The sequence below is a fragment of the Chamaea fasciata genome, unplaced genomic scaffold, assembly GCF_029207755.1.
Source record: "Chamaea fasciata isolate MVZ Bird 193981 ecotype frontalis unplaced genomic scaffold, bChaFas1.0.hap1 SCAF_5, whole genome shotgun sequence".
NCBI lineage: Eukaryota > Metazoa > Chordata > Aves > Passeriformes > Sylviidae > Chamaea > Chamaea fasciata.
Genome location: NW_027094090.1, coordinates 13879585 through 13893853, shown reverse-complemented (window position 1 = coordinate 13893853; position 14269 = coordinate 13879585). Strand labels below are relative to the sequence as shown.

The following is a 14269-nucleotide window of genomic DNA, read 5'->3' as shown; positions in this document are numbered from 1 at the left end:
ACCTCCCAAGGATTCTCTTTAAAAGTCCACATGGGGTTTATTCATATTTCAAAAATTCTCACAATGAAGCAGAAGTTTCACCAAGATTCTACTGATCACTATGAAAGCCCATTTGAAGAAACATGATAACCCTCCCAAAAGACATTTTTGGATAACTTTATCCCAGTTGAGTTACTGATGTGCAGACACTTTTGCACAAGCGCCTTAATATTATCTAGTGTGTAAAATTGTGCTGTGTTAGAACATAGTACCTTCCTCTGCTTCAAAGCACTCTGGATCACAGCTGGCACACTCATTGCTGGGTCAAAGATGCACTCTACTCCCTGAAGTCAGAGGGGTTTGAATCACTAAGCAGGCTTCTTCACAGAAACTATCTATTCAAACATCAGCACAAGGAGCGGAAAAGAATTCCCTGTCTTTAAATAGGGCACCAGAAAGGAGCTTTAACAGAATTTCCCTAAGGACTTCCACAGTACTTAGTCCTCTTTTTAGTCCTATTTCAGTTCTTCCAATAATTGTGCAATTTATCATGATGGAGTTAAAAAAAAAAAAAAAAAAAAAAAAAAAAAAAACCAAAAAAACCCCAAAAAAAAACCCACCAAAAACACCCCAGCCAGGCTTCTGGCTCATGGCAGGAGACAGTTTTTCTTGGTGTCTCAGGAAATGCTTGGTTTCATCTGTCTGGCTAGTGAAAACCAGCACAAACACACATTACAGTGTCCAGAACAGTGCAGATAGTTATCAAACATTAAAATCATCACAAAAGTAGGATGTACCTCCACTAGAAGAGTTTGCCAATATATACCATGCACTATAGTACTTACTCCATAAGCTTTCCCACTACAGCATAAGGAATAGCACAACCTATAGCAACATACTGTACTCCAATGTTGACTTGTGTAACTTTCTGTTCCCATTCTCATGCAAATCCAGCAGTTCACAGTGCTACAGTGTGTTATTTGGGATATATATAAAATATGCATAAATATTTGACAAAGTCTGAGCAGACACAGAGCTCTTTGCATACATTTCAACTTTATATCCGCTAATACTACAGAATAGAAACAGAACTGCACTAAGCTCTTCCTGACATATTTAGTACTTCATATCAAACCATGTGATGTGATCACATAGTACATCAACGACAGATTGATGATCATTTTTTCTTACAGAAAAGTCAGCATTAGGATGATTGATCAGAGAGACTAAATTATTTTCCCGCTAGAAAAGTCATCTCTTACATACAATGTGAGCAAATACAAATTGCAGCTGTTAAGATATTCTGAACAATGCAGCCTAATCTTTGCCCATTTTGTTAGCCCATTTAAAGAGGGTTAAAAACACCAACTGTCTGGGTCAGTGGTAGCTCCTCTCAGATAACATATTTAAGAAAGGAAAAGAACCTGCTATGTAGACAGCAGCTGGAAGACAGGAATGAAAATACATGAGAAAATCTTTGTCAAGGATCTGCAAAGAGTTACAAAGACTAATAACACAAAAAGGTGGTGGTTGTTCTATGAAACCACATATTTATGGCTATTTTATGTGCTAGTGTTTAAAGACTAAAACAAGATCTTAATAGCTATAGAAAAGATGTAGTCAGGGGAAGAAAATGGTTAGGAGAGACAAAGAAAATAATCACTGATGACTGGACACTTAAAGATATTAAAAGATTCAAGAAAGCAGAAAAATACTATATTGAGGGGAGACAATGAGAAGGTGACCTCCAAGACTCCTGTAAAGAGTGGCAGTAGAGAAAGTAGAGACAAAGCCAAGACTGTTGACTCTGACAAGCTTGTCTCACTGTCCTGCCAGGGGATTAATCTGATTTGACCAAGATAAGGTGAAAAACCTGCCAATAGCAGGTATTACAGTATGATAGTATGGTATATAGTACAATCTATCATCCAGCAAAATGGAGATGGTACACATAATTCCAAATATAGAACATGCCTATGAACCTTTGGAATGATGTCTAAGTCATAAATTCAAGAGTTCTTCAGAGGCACCTGTCAAAGCCTGTGATCCCACTACACTGAAGATTTGGTCTGGGCAGCTAAGGGAGTGCAAAATTCAGTCTCAAACAGGCTTCACAGAAAACCATGCAGCCATATGGGATTCAAACCAGCAAGCTGAGAATAGGCACCTAAAAAAAAGGTGGAATCATCCTTTTGAAAGAATGGTTGCTATAGCAAAGTTACCTTTGGTTTTCACCCTATGGGACCAAGCGAAGGAAGCTTAAACCCATCTTTCCCATTTTCCAGAAGTGCCCTACATTCTACATTCCAAAGTACTCTGTAATGAGATGCTCCCCATTTCTCCTGGGCTCAGGCTGCTATGCAAAATGAAATGAGAGAATAAGCTAACTGAGCTTGTCTCCTGGAACTTTAGCATGCTGATTTTAGGTATGTTGGCTTTGGTTGAATGGGTAGGTCGTGCTCACATAATCCTCTATAAGAAATATATTAAACCAAACTTACTAAACAGGTTCCAAATATTACAGGAAGACAGGTAGACAAAAAACATTAGGGAAAATATTTCTGCCAAGTTTTGAAATGGCTGATTCTGAACATCTGTTTACTCAACAATTCCAAAAAATAAATTCAAGACTTTTTGCTGACAGGATTCTTTTCAAATAGCCAAAGGAAGTTCAGAAGACAAATCAAAACTATGAAATAATATATATACTGTTTTACTTTTTCATAGTCAAAATATAAAGTGCTGTAGTGAAATAATACTGGTAACTACACACCAAGGTAAAAAAGCAAGTCCCACATAGCAATCAGTACGTGCTCACCTGCATCTGCAATGGTGCAGACAACCGTAACAAGCCAAAAGATGGGCGACAAATATTATCATTCCATAAACAGGGACAACAATCACCCTGAAAACACAGATTACCACATTATATTTTAATAATAGAAGTTGTCTGTAACTGCATGACTACTTACCACTCAGAAAGAAAGAAAAAAGGCATTGAGGTCTCACAAAACTAATCTTTTTCTAAGAGGAAAAAAACCCCAAGCCTCCACTCATTCAGCTAATGACCTGTCACTACTTGAAACTAGTATTTCTCAGAAAGTCCTTAGTCAATGGTAAATGCAGACAGTGCACTCTGAGGACTTTTTAAAAAGGGACAGTTTTTTATTTTCAGCTTTCTAAACACCCTCCACCCCTCCCACACATATACATTTGGCACCATTATGAACTAAATACTACTGTATTCAAAAGACTAAATGGGTAAACACACAAACACATCTATCTTTTTCCTGCATATTGTGAAACCAGTTTTATTTCTTCTTCTATCTATGGATCTTGCAGAATTCCACAGTGCTGTTTCACTGCTTGTTTTATACCATTTTAAGAGGGTAAAGAATGGCTGGATGAGGTGTCATCAGCACACAGAGGATGCTCCGAAGTGCACTACTTTTATGGTGGTCACCATCACTTAACTCCATTTTCTCAGTTTTTACTTTAAAGCACTCTGCATATGAAGAAAAGACGAAACCTGGGAACCTAACACGTGTGCAGGAGGGGTTCACTGATGAACGCTTGACACTATGACTTCAGACAGCATCAGACTGACAAGACAGCTGTTTTGGACTTCCCAGTCAATTCCATACCTAAAGGACTGTGATGACAAAGGCATCCTTCCCCACCTGCAGTTGATCAAGAAAGATCGAGTTTATTCCCTTAAAGAAGAAATTCCTAAATTGCATGAATGGCCCTTTGACTTCTGCAACAAATTTTTAATAATTACATCACATTCTTTGGAAAAAAGCTGAGCACATCTCCACAAATACTTTGCTGCTGTATTCCAGTGCCTGTTCCAGTATTCTCCATTTTCTTCAGACTTCCTTGTTTTACACAAACCTCATCTCCTAGTCTCTTGCCTTAATACACAGGATCTTCTCTGAGACCAGCTCTTGCATTCCCCTACACAACCATGGCCTCACATGATTTCAGCGGGAAATTAAACTGTGAGACAACAGGAAAAAGCTCAGAAGTGCAAATACAGCAAATTTCTCAGCAACTGAATCCATATCAGAAAACCTCTGAAAAAAGTGCACTTGCCATTTTGAAAACTAAACATAAAAGATGTGCTTCTAAACTTGGTTTCCTCTTGAAACTGCTGTACATGCAGAAGGGATCCATTATCTCAGGAAAATAACATACACATGAAATTATTCTTATTGAATGGAAGGGAGGAAATATCCTTATTTTTACTTCATGAGAAAACAGATAATACTATATTTCCCCTCTGTAAGCTACAATTCCTTTAAATTTGAAAGGGCAAAATACTGAAGATCCTAACCTGAGCTAAACATTTCACATTTACTGAAACCAATATCCTAAGAAATCCTGTATCTCAGGTAATCACTTTTCACTAAAGCTCCTAGAATTACAGCACAAATTAAAGAGTTAACATCTCACTTTGCCAGGCGCTAGAATTCAGGCTTATAGTTCTTTTCTCCCAGGAAATGAAGTACCTACAGCTGCTTTCCAGCAACAACTTTTCTGTTAATTATCAAAGAATAAATGAACCCTTACTGTAAGACAGAGTGGCATCTAGCTTCTTCAGCCAAAACAACTATTTGTAAAAGAATGTTCTTTTAGAGATCAAACTTAGAGTGAATAATGAAGGCCATAGAGAAAGATGAAGGAACCCCAAGGAAATTGTATTCTTTTATAAACGCCCCATGTGTAAGCAGCAGTGCTAAAGAACTTCTTGATTTAATTTGTATACAGCTCCCTTAAGACTTCTAGAAATTTTAGGTTTAATGATGAAATAATCATTCAGTGTAAAAGTTACCAAGATAACAGCACAGCTAGGAGATAACAAAAATATTCTGGCTGAATGAACCACACTGAGCTGAATGAATCAGACTGCTGAGGTACCCACTGCTGGTATGCTAAATGAAGCTATACTAATTATAAAGAAATAGAAAACAATAAAAAGCAATAAAAATTGAAAGCTGCAAGTGTTGAAAATAAACACACTTGGTGCCGCACTTGGAATAACACACAAGTGCTACACTTGGAAATGCTACACTGTGACAAATGAATTTGAAGGTACTACACTTAGTACAAACACTTAAATCAGCGTGGGTTTTTTATATTCTCAGGGGCCTTTCAGTGGGCCAACCTGTAAAGCAAAAGGAAAGTTATTTACAACTAGTTGAAGCTCTCAAAGTTGCACAGTACACATAAGCCAGTATGTAGATCATTCAAGTCTGGTGAACATTTTCCATCTTAGACATGCACAAAGAGAAATCAATAATATGAAAAAACTGAAAAGTCTGGATAATAATGGGATATACAGAAGAATGATCATCAAAATATGAAAAAGCTCCAGGAACTGCAAAGAGCCAGATGCATAAAAGACAAAAATGCTATTGAATGTAGCTCTGACCACACTATTGGTGTTCATATCCCAATGCCCCCAATATTAGAGGGACCAGAGTTCATTACTGTTTTATGGTAAAAAAACTTCTTCTTCTATGTACCTCATTTGAAACTATTTTCAGAGAAACAGTTAGGTTGGAAAAAACCTCTGAGATCATCAGGTCCAACTTCTGACCGCTTACCACCCTGTCAACTAGACTATGGCACCAAGTTCCATGTTCACTCTTTTCTTGAACACCTCCAGGCATGGTGACTCCACCACCTCCCTGAGCAGCCCATTCCAGTGTTTAATAACCCATTCTGTGAAGAAATTCCGCCTGATGTCCAAACAAAACCTCTGCTGGCACAGCCTGAGGCTATGTCTTCTTTTCTTGTTGCTAGCTGCCTGGGAGAAGACGCTGATCCCATCCTGGCTACAGCCTCCTTTCAGGCAGTTGTAGAGACCAACAAGGTCTCCCCTGAGCCTCCTTTTCTCCAGGCTGAACACCCCCAGCTCCCTCAGCTGCTCCTCCCTCACAGGACTTCTGCTCCAGACCCTTCTCCAGCACCACTGCCCTTCTCTGGACACACTCCAGAGCACCTGGAGTAGAGAGGGGCCCAACACTGAAAGCTGACATAAGCTTAATTAACAACTTCGTGTAGATTTGGCAAGCGTGTGCTATAAAGTATCAACACAGAAGCTTCATCCATATCACAAGACTTGGAGCTCCATGGGCTCCACTGGTCTCTTAATCATGACAAGTCTGGAAAAAGACGCTTTCTTGAGGAGTCATCTTAAGAACCACATCAGTTTTGTCCCAGAGGTGCAGAGAGTGGTGCTTGCCCCTGGCAGTGACCAAGAGGGTCACTGAAACCTCAGACACCTGAACCAGGTGAGGCCTTGGTGGCAACACAGGCACCTGATCCCTCCCCTTGCTAAATTTAAGAGAACAGCAAACAGAGCATTCATCAGGAATGCATCACTTTCTAAGCAATAAAAATAGTTCTCTTAAAAATAAAAATATTCATCAAAGATGGAATTCAAACCTCTCACAGCAATAGACATAAATTATAAAGACATTGCTGCTTTAAACTAAAAGAACGGGATCCACCATGCAGAAGAAAATCTGCCTAAGCAGAAAATGCTTGATCTTTGCATAGTGGCTGCAGGATTCAACACCTCTGTGAGCTTGTTACAGCTTGTGCTGTAACCCAGTCCCCGCTCCAAGGATGAGGGAGGGTCAGGTATCAAGTCCCTGCAGGTACTGCCAAGGGAAAATAATGTGTGATCTGCAGTAAGAAGGAGGATGTGTAGAGACATTGCCAATGGTCACACAGAGTATCGCCCACAGAAAAACACAGTAATTTATTGATGATAATAAACTATCTAAAAGAGACATGAATTCCTAATGTAACATACCTAGTAAGAAACAGGCTTTTCATATTTTCTTTTATTCTTTTTCAAGAATAGTTCAAAATAAAGTGTTTCTTATTATACTGTCACCAGTGAAAACCTAAAAGGCTCAGTGTAAGAGGGAAGATTAAAAAAAAATCAGTGAACTGTTGATGAAATTTTAAGATCTTCCTCATCATATAAATCCATTCATAAATTCTCAGCAAAATATACTCACCTTTGAAAATTAAAAATTTTTAAAAATCAGTCAAACCTTCATTAAAAAAGTATAAATATTGCCACAGGTTTCAGTGGGCACAGCAGAAGGCCCCCAGCATATTTTTAAGCCCTCATGAAGTTAAATGTTTTTAACATAATATACCCATAAGGATGAAGCCTGGTAATGACCATGTGACTCTGTAAGAATTAAGAGACACCATGTAAAATAAAAGCACTGTACAGAGAACATGGGTAGCCTGTGGGACACAGAGAAGTGCAGATATACCAGAGATAAAGACTGCTTCCTTATGCTGGTGCATATGACCCCCCTAGTATCTCTGTTAGAGGGTAAAGAAATACAACAGACAGTTCCCAATACATGTCTGTGTCTGTACCAAATAAAGGATCAATGACACAATTGGAAAACAGAATAGTGAGTCTTCAATGGACACAATCCTCCCCAAAAATAGGAGGATAACATGAAGTCATGCCACTCCCAGTTCATTTTGTGCAGATCACAAAATAAAAACATAGGTTAAAACCCTCCAAAATTATGATGCTAAACATTTGGATGTTAGAAAAGGTGTACATGCACATCCCTAATGGCTGGTAACAAATTGCTTCCATTAATCCAGCCAGCCCAGGGTTACATTATTCCTTTCCATTAAGCCACTTACGTATGCTCTACCCACCTGCATCAATGCGCAATTTCACAACCCAGTCATTAAAATGTGTTGATTTTACCTCAGGAAGGAAGGACAGTGGTAGTTTTAACTTTGCAGTCATGAAACCAACACCAGGAAGAAAAATAGAGAAGTTTCATTAAAAAGAAGTATTCATTTAAAATGGCAGCATGGGGAAGTAAATACAGAGCTCCTGCTGGCACCACCACATATGATAAATGCACTAAGAAACCCAGTCGTCAGATGTGATTGCAGCCAGTCTATAAATAGAGACAATCCCAATTGCTCATATAAATAATGCCTTTGCAAATGATCCCTCAGTCATGTTGTGTTTTGATTAAAGAGCCCTGCATGAGAAGTGTGAAATGAACTGAAATTTGCTTCCTCTCTCCCACAATGCGACCACTTGCCACCTCAACCTCCACACAACTGAGGACCTCCTTTTTCATTCAAATTGATGCGGCATATTTAGTGCTTAAAAAAAATAAGGCCTAGTCCTGAATACAAAGGTCTAAAAATTCATAATAGAAAAGGTAATTCATGATCAGTCAATTATAACTTTTGGCATATAGGTTTTTTCCTACTTAATAATTTCACCTTAATGAAAAGCTTTTAATGATAAATTTTAAAGCTATTTTTGTCACACATACAGTTCTTAAACTAAAAGTCACCCAACACTGAAACCGATTTTGCTTCAGCTTTGAAAATGTCACAGATATTGAAAAAACTTCCTCCAACTCCAAATAAGAAAGACATTATGGTCAGAGGTGAACCACAAAATAGTACACCCTAAGAATTATTTGCCAGAAATATATGGATATGCCAGAATTATGGGTATTATTGGCATTTTTCAGTAATCAAAATTATACAAGCCCAGTTACCTAAAGAATCATAGAATCATTAAGGCTGGAAAAGACCCTCAAGATCATCAGGTCCAACCTTTGACCTAATACCACCATACCCACTAAACATATCACAGTGTCCCACATCGACTCATTCTTTGAACACTTACAGGGATAGGGACTCAATCACTTCCCCGGGCAGCCTGTTTCAATGCTTCACCACTCTTTAGGTGACTTAATTTTTGCCACTATCCTATGTAAACCTCCCCTGGTGCAACTGAAGGTCATTTCCCCTCGTCACTTGTTGCCTGGGAGAAGACACTGACCGCCACCTGGCCATAGCCTCCTTTCAGACAGCTGTAGAACCAATACTGCCTCTTCTGAGCCTCCTTTTCTCCAGGCTGAACACCCCCAGCTCCCTGAGCTGCTCTTTGTAGGGCTTGGGCTCCAGACCCTTCCCCAGCTGGGTTGCCCTTCTCTGGACTCGCTCCAGCACCTCAGTGTCTTTGTTGTAGTGAGGGCCCCAAAACTGAACACTGGTGTGTCCTTGCCAGTGCCAAGTACAGGAGAAAAGAGTTTTTTAATAGAATAAAATTGTTCTGTGACTTGATAAACTTTACTTTTTTTAGTTTGTGAAAAGTAAATTTGGCACACTCTTGAAAGATTTGCAATTCAAACCAAGTATTTCAAACAAGAGTCAGTGGACTATTTCAATTGTTTTTCCCCCAACTTGATCACCAAAATAAAAAATGAAAATTAAAATGTAATTTGGGAAATCATCACCACAACAACTGACAAAGCCAGTTAGCACCCCTGAGACTTTCTGCACAAGGTCTACTCAGAAACATGTAAGAAATTCCACTTAGAAAGTTAAAATACGTAAATGAATGATAGTATGTGACAAAATGGCTTATGGCTTTTAGGCACGTATAGCAAACACCATTACTTAGTGGGTTGTATCTCTCGTCAAATATTTTTTCCAAATTAATACCTTTTTTGACAAAATCATAAACATGTTCCACTTAAAGCATCTCTCTCCACCAACAGTTACACACTCTATTTTGCTAGATTTACTTAACTGAAAAAGCTGGGAAACATAAACCATAAGGTTGTGTGCCATTCAATTAAGTGTTTTATATGTAAATTTCTCAGGACAGCTTTTTGTTCCATGTTAGGTGACAGTAATATTCCACTGTTGTGGGGGCCCGAGCATCTACAGGAATTAAATTATTCCTGTTACTTTAAACTTTAAATCTACAGTTTCTTAACCATTCCACAGTCAGGTTCTGTGCAGAAGGTTTTAAGCAACTGGCTTCAAAGTCAGGTGTGAGGATACCATGAGCTGCACGATCACATCAGCAAGTACAGAGTGCTAGCATGGTGATATACATAGCTAGCATTTGTGTCAGACTGCAGCAAACCAGCCTCTAATAGCAGGCAGCCTTCGTCTCCTTTATGCAGCACAGCTTTTATATCATCACATGTTTTAATCTTCCTTCCCTTTCAGGGCAGGTTTTCTGCAGAGATGGCAATGTGCAGGCAGTGAGGGTGTCTCACACCCAACAAGCACTGTTGCTGGGCACTTGGTGGTAGGCGTACTACAAAGGATTAGAAATCCCACTTAATTGTTCTTTTTGACTGCATGAAGCATAGGCTTCCTACTCCTCTTTTCCAGGCCCTTGCTAACCCAGTGTATCAGCTATTGTCACACTGTGTTGCTCCTGCCTCTGCTTTGCTACTGTGACAGCTGCCTGACTGCAGTTCTCCAACAGTATTTTAGTATTTTTCACAGGTGGACTGTGTTTCTTGAACTGACCCATAAGAACTGTACCACTTTCCCTTCATCATTCCTGCAACAGACCAGTTTCCTGGATAGCATATTAGAAAAGCCAACTGTATTGGTCTAATAAGATCCATACATATTAGGATGAATAATGGGGCACTCCACACTCGTTCTTCCTACGCAGTTTGACTTGCACAGCTAAGAAATTCTATTAACAAAATGTACAGTCTTCACCAATATGCAATAACATATTCATGTCATTGGGCACTACTGAACCACAATGACAATTTAGATTCTCTGCTGTAATTACTCATGAACAAACTGATCCCAGGAGAACACCTCAAGAAGATCTTTTAGATTAGGACCTCATCTTTTTCAGTGTAATTATGCCACACAGTAGGCGTAAGTATTTCTCTTTTTCTTTCTTAGTTATTTTGCATTTGAAGCATTCCTTCACACTAACCATGAGAAAATATGATTGATTCTGTGATATGTCTAAAAATCCTACAGAACAGTAGGTAAGCATTATATAGGGAGACATTCTTGTCGTTCTTTATGAATGCATGCACACACATTTTTTGTCAGCCATTGGCTGATTCTTTGACTTCATCTATTTGAGCCTAAACCCCACATTCATGATGGCTGGCATTCCCCAGGAACTTATTCCCAAATGGTTAGCATAAATGGGGCAGTTTTTTAAAATAAAGAATAAGATTAGCGCTTTTCTTCTCAGTAAGGAAAATGCCTGAAAAAATTAAATTGTGTCCTGCACAACTATCTTTGATATTAGTATATTACTATGATGATATATTGCGATGCATAATATATTACTATATGGGATAGACAAAAAAAAAAAAAAAAAGAACAAAAGAGTAAGTGTACTCAGCTCTGGACCAGCAAGGATAGGCGCGAAAGTAGCTCCCAAATCCACACTAGCAGAAAAAATATGTCTCTTCCTGTCGCTCACTGGCAAGAATATGAGAGACTAGGAAGTAATCATTATTTAGGACCTCCCCCCTAGAGTGTTCCAAGTCTCCAGCTCAGAGAGCACAGTTTTGCTACAGTACTGCTCCAATGGGAAGCTGTATTTCCAAAACTCAGACTGTGATAGCCGGAGAGAAAAAGGCTGAGAAGTACGTGTTGAATTTGTGCCTTAAAAGATGCATTCATAACTTACTAGACTGCATGCAAAACAATGTTAAGGATATAAACTCCCAATTTTGTTGCAGTGTGTAGCTGATGTTCAGAGTGAAAGATTGTTTCAAAGACTGACTGAAGCTTTGGGTTTAGGCTGATGGGAGTTCCTCTTATGTTACTGGTTATTTGAAAGTGAATCTCCAGATTTTCCTTATTTTCTTGCATATCTAGGGGGGAAAGAGTTAGTGTTTCCATGCAATCTCAGGTTTAACTAGAAAACTAAACAAGGCCTTAACAATTCCATTTAATATTTCCTCTGACAAGTTCATTTTTCTTTATTTTCTCATGGAGTTCTGTTTCCTATTCTATGTAATAAATACATACAATTTTCCTCATGAGTGGATTATGGCATTGTAGCAAAGAAAAATTGTAGCAATTTTTCATTCTGGCATTCTCATTAAAACTGTTCACAGTAATTGTGAAGACACCAGAAATCAATCTTTTTCACTTTCACACAAAATTGTTATTAGAACAAGAATAGAAATTATTCACCTTAACCCCTTAAGGATGCATTCATATTAATGGAACAAATACTGTTACTCCATTTTGAACAACTTGCTATGTAAAACATGTTTTATCTTACTCATCTTTTATCCTTCAGAAGAAATCTTCTACAGCATGAAGGTCAAACCACATGAAGTCACAGATGGAATGGAATTGTTTTGGAAAACTGGTAAGCAGATACAACAGCCTACAGATTCATGCTCTATTAGTTACAGTGGAGGGAGCATACCTCCCTAACCTGACCACAAGTGTGGAAGAACATGATAGCACAGCAACCAAAGAGGAGCTTATCATAGACACAGATACTGAAATATTTTAGAGAAAAAAGATCCGAACTATTAAATAATGACTATCAATACATACCTGCTCCAAATTTATTTTAAAATCCTTCCTCTTTCTTTCTGCGACATGGATACATTCTCATTCAAAAAAAAACCCCCATTATTTTATTTGTTTCAAAATAATGAGTTATGAGCATCCTGATAAAAGCTTTGGAAGATTATTAATTATTATTCTCTGATCATGTGTTATTGAGATCTCTGAGATTATCACTGATGAATGCAAACTTAGAAGCAGATTAAAACAGAAAACACAGTATGGCTGTTGAGGTTTAAGAATTTAGTGCTCCCACTGAGACTCTCCAAACCATGCTGCCACTCACTCATTTCTCTGCCCACTGCAACAGGCAGGAGAGGAGAACTAGAGGTACAAAAGGTCAAGATCAAGGTAAAAATCACTGGCCCGGCTCAGGCTCCAGCACAGTCCTTGGCACAATCCCAAACACGACCATTCCCAAACACTGGTACAGATGAGGCCACGCTGCTGGCTGCAGGTAGGGCTTGACATATAAACACACCTTCCCATATCCATCTTATTCACCAGTTACATACAAAAATGAGTTTAAAGGTATTGGTCAATCAGTTTAACAACTTGATACCTTGCTAGGCTGTCTGAGCTCTTCCTCAAACAGGTTGGGCAACAGTCCATAAAGACATATTTGATTCATATTTCAACACCAATCTCTGGTTTATGTTTCAGATGTCTGAAACAAGACCAACCCAAATAGCTGAAAAAACTACAATGATTAATTTTATTGATACAAAACCACATGTAGAATGCTTTCCTATGGTAATGCTTTCCTAAGACAGCAGGAAAACCTACAATTTCCCATAAAGGGGGATACACGGTAATTTGTGAACTCAAAACACAGCTCTCCTATTTTTCTAAAGAAACAGCTGCTATCTAGCATTACCAACTTGTGCAATTTAAAAATGATTACTCTGTACATTTTAGTCAGTTTATAAATGCAGTCAAGAAATGTGATTGCAAAGATATCTGAACAAACATGGAAATACAGATGAAATTTCAATAAATCATCAAAACCATCTATCTAAATCCCCTATGCACCGCTGCAGTATGAATTACGCCTCTATTCCTTCAAGAAATGTGTTACCTGTCTTTAAAACTTCTGAGATAACACAACATTCCTGTGTAATTTGGTCTATTGCTTTACTAAGTATTTAGTCCAAGAGTTTTCCCCAAAGCACAGCCTAAATATTTGTGTGTGTAAAAATTAGGCCGATCACTATTTCCTTCATTCCCTGCCATCTCCTTGGGATAAATATTGAGTCCTCTCTATAGCAACCTATCACAGAGCACAAGGCTTACGTACTTATTCCTACCTTCTCCCTCTTTCCCTTCTCTTGCCTTTTTTCCTCCCTTCCTCCACCACCTCAAATTTGCTTCGTAGTATGCATCTACAAAATCTCTTCTTTTATTAAGCCTTACGTGTTATGACAAAAACAGCTTAAACATAGCTGTATCTAAAACATGGCATGGCATTAATTTGCAACAGTTTGCCTATTTCTGTAACTCTGCGCCATCAATGGACTCTTGTTATAAATATATGTTATATGATTGGCTTTTCGTAAATATTGAAACAAATATTATATGTGTTATATTAGAAAGTTATGTTGTATTAATATAATATGCTTAAACTATCTGTTTGGCAAGGATAACATCCAGTGAACAGGTAAAGAAGACCCTGCTATTGATATAGTATGCTTAAACTGTCTGTTTGGTTGGGATAACATCCAGTGAACATGTAAAGAAGACCCAGCTATTGACATATACCAACTATCAGCATCTACCATCTGAAGAAAGGATGGACCAAGGCCCAAACCGGAGGTGATAATGAAGACACAGCCAAGAAACATGCATGCTCTAAAAAGGTGGACCCAAGGAGGGGCCATGCTAAACAGCT

The 14269-nt window shown here is 38.4% G+C and overlaps 1 protein-coding gene across 1 annotated transcript in view; it reads right to left on the bottom strand.

Moving 5' to 3' along the window:
* Window positions 1-14269, bottom strand: part of PRKAR2B (protein kinase cAMP-dependent type II regulatory subunit beta) — a 78225-nt gene that overhangs the window by 27938 nt on the left and 36018 nt on the right. The gene's annotated exons all lie outside the window — the stretch shown is intronic.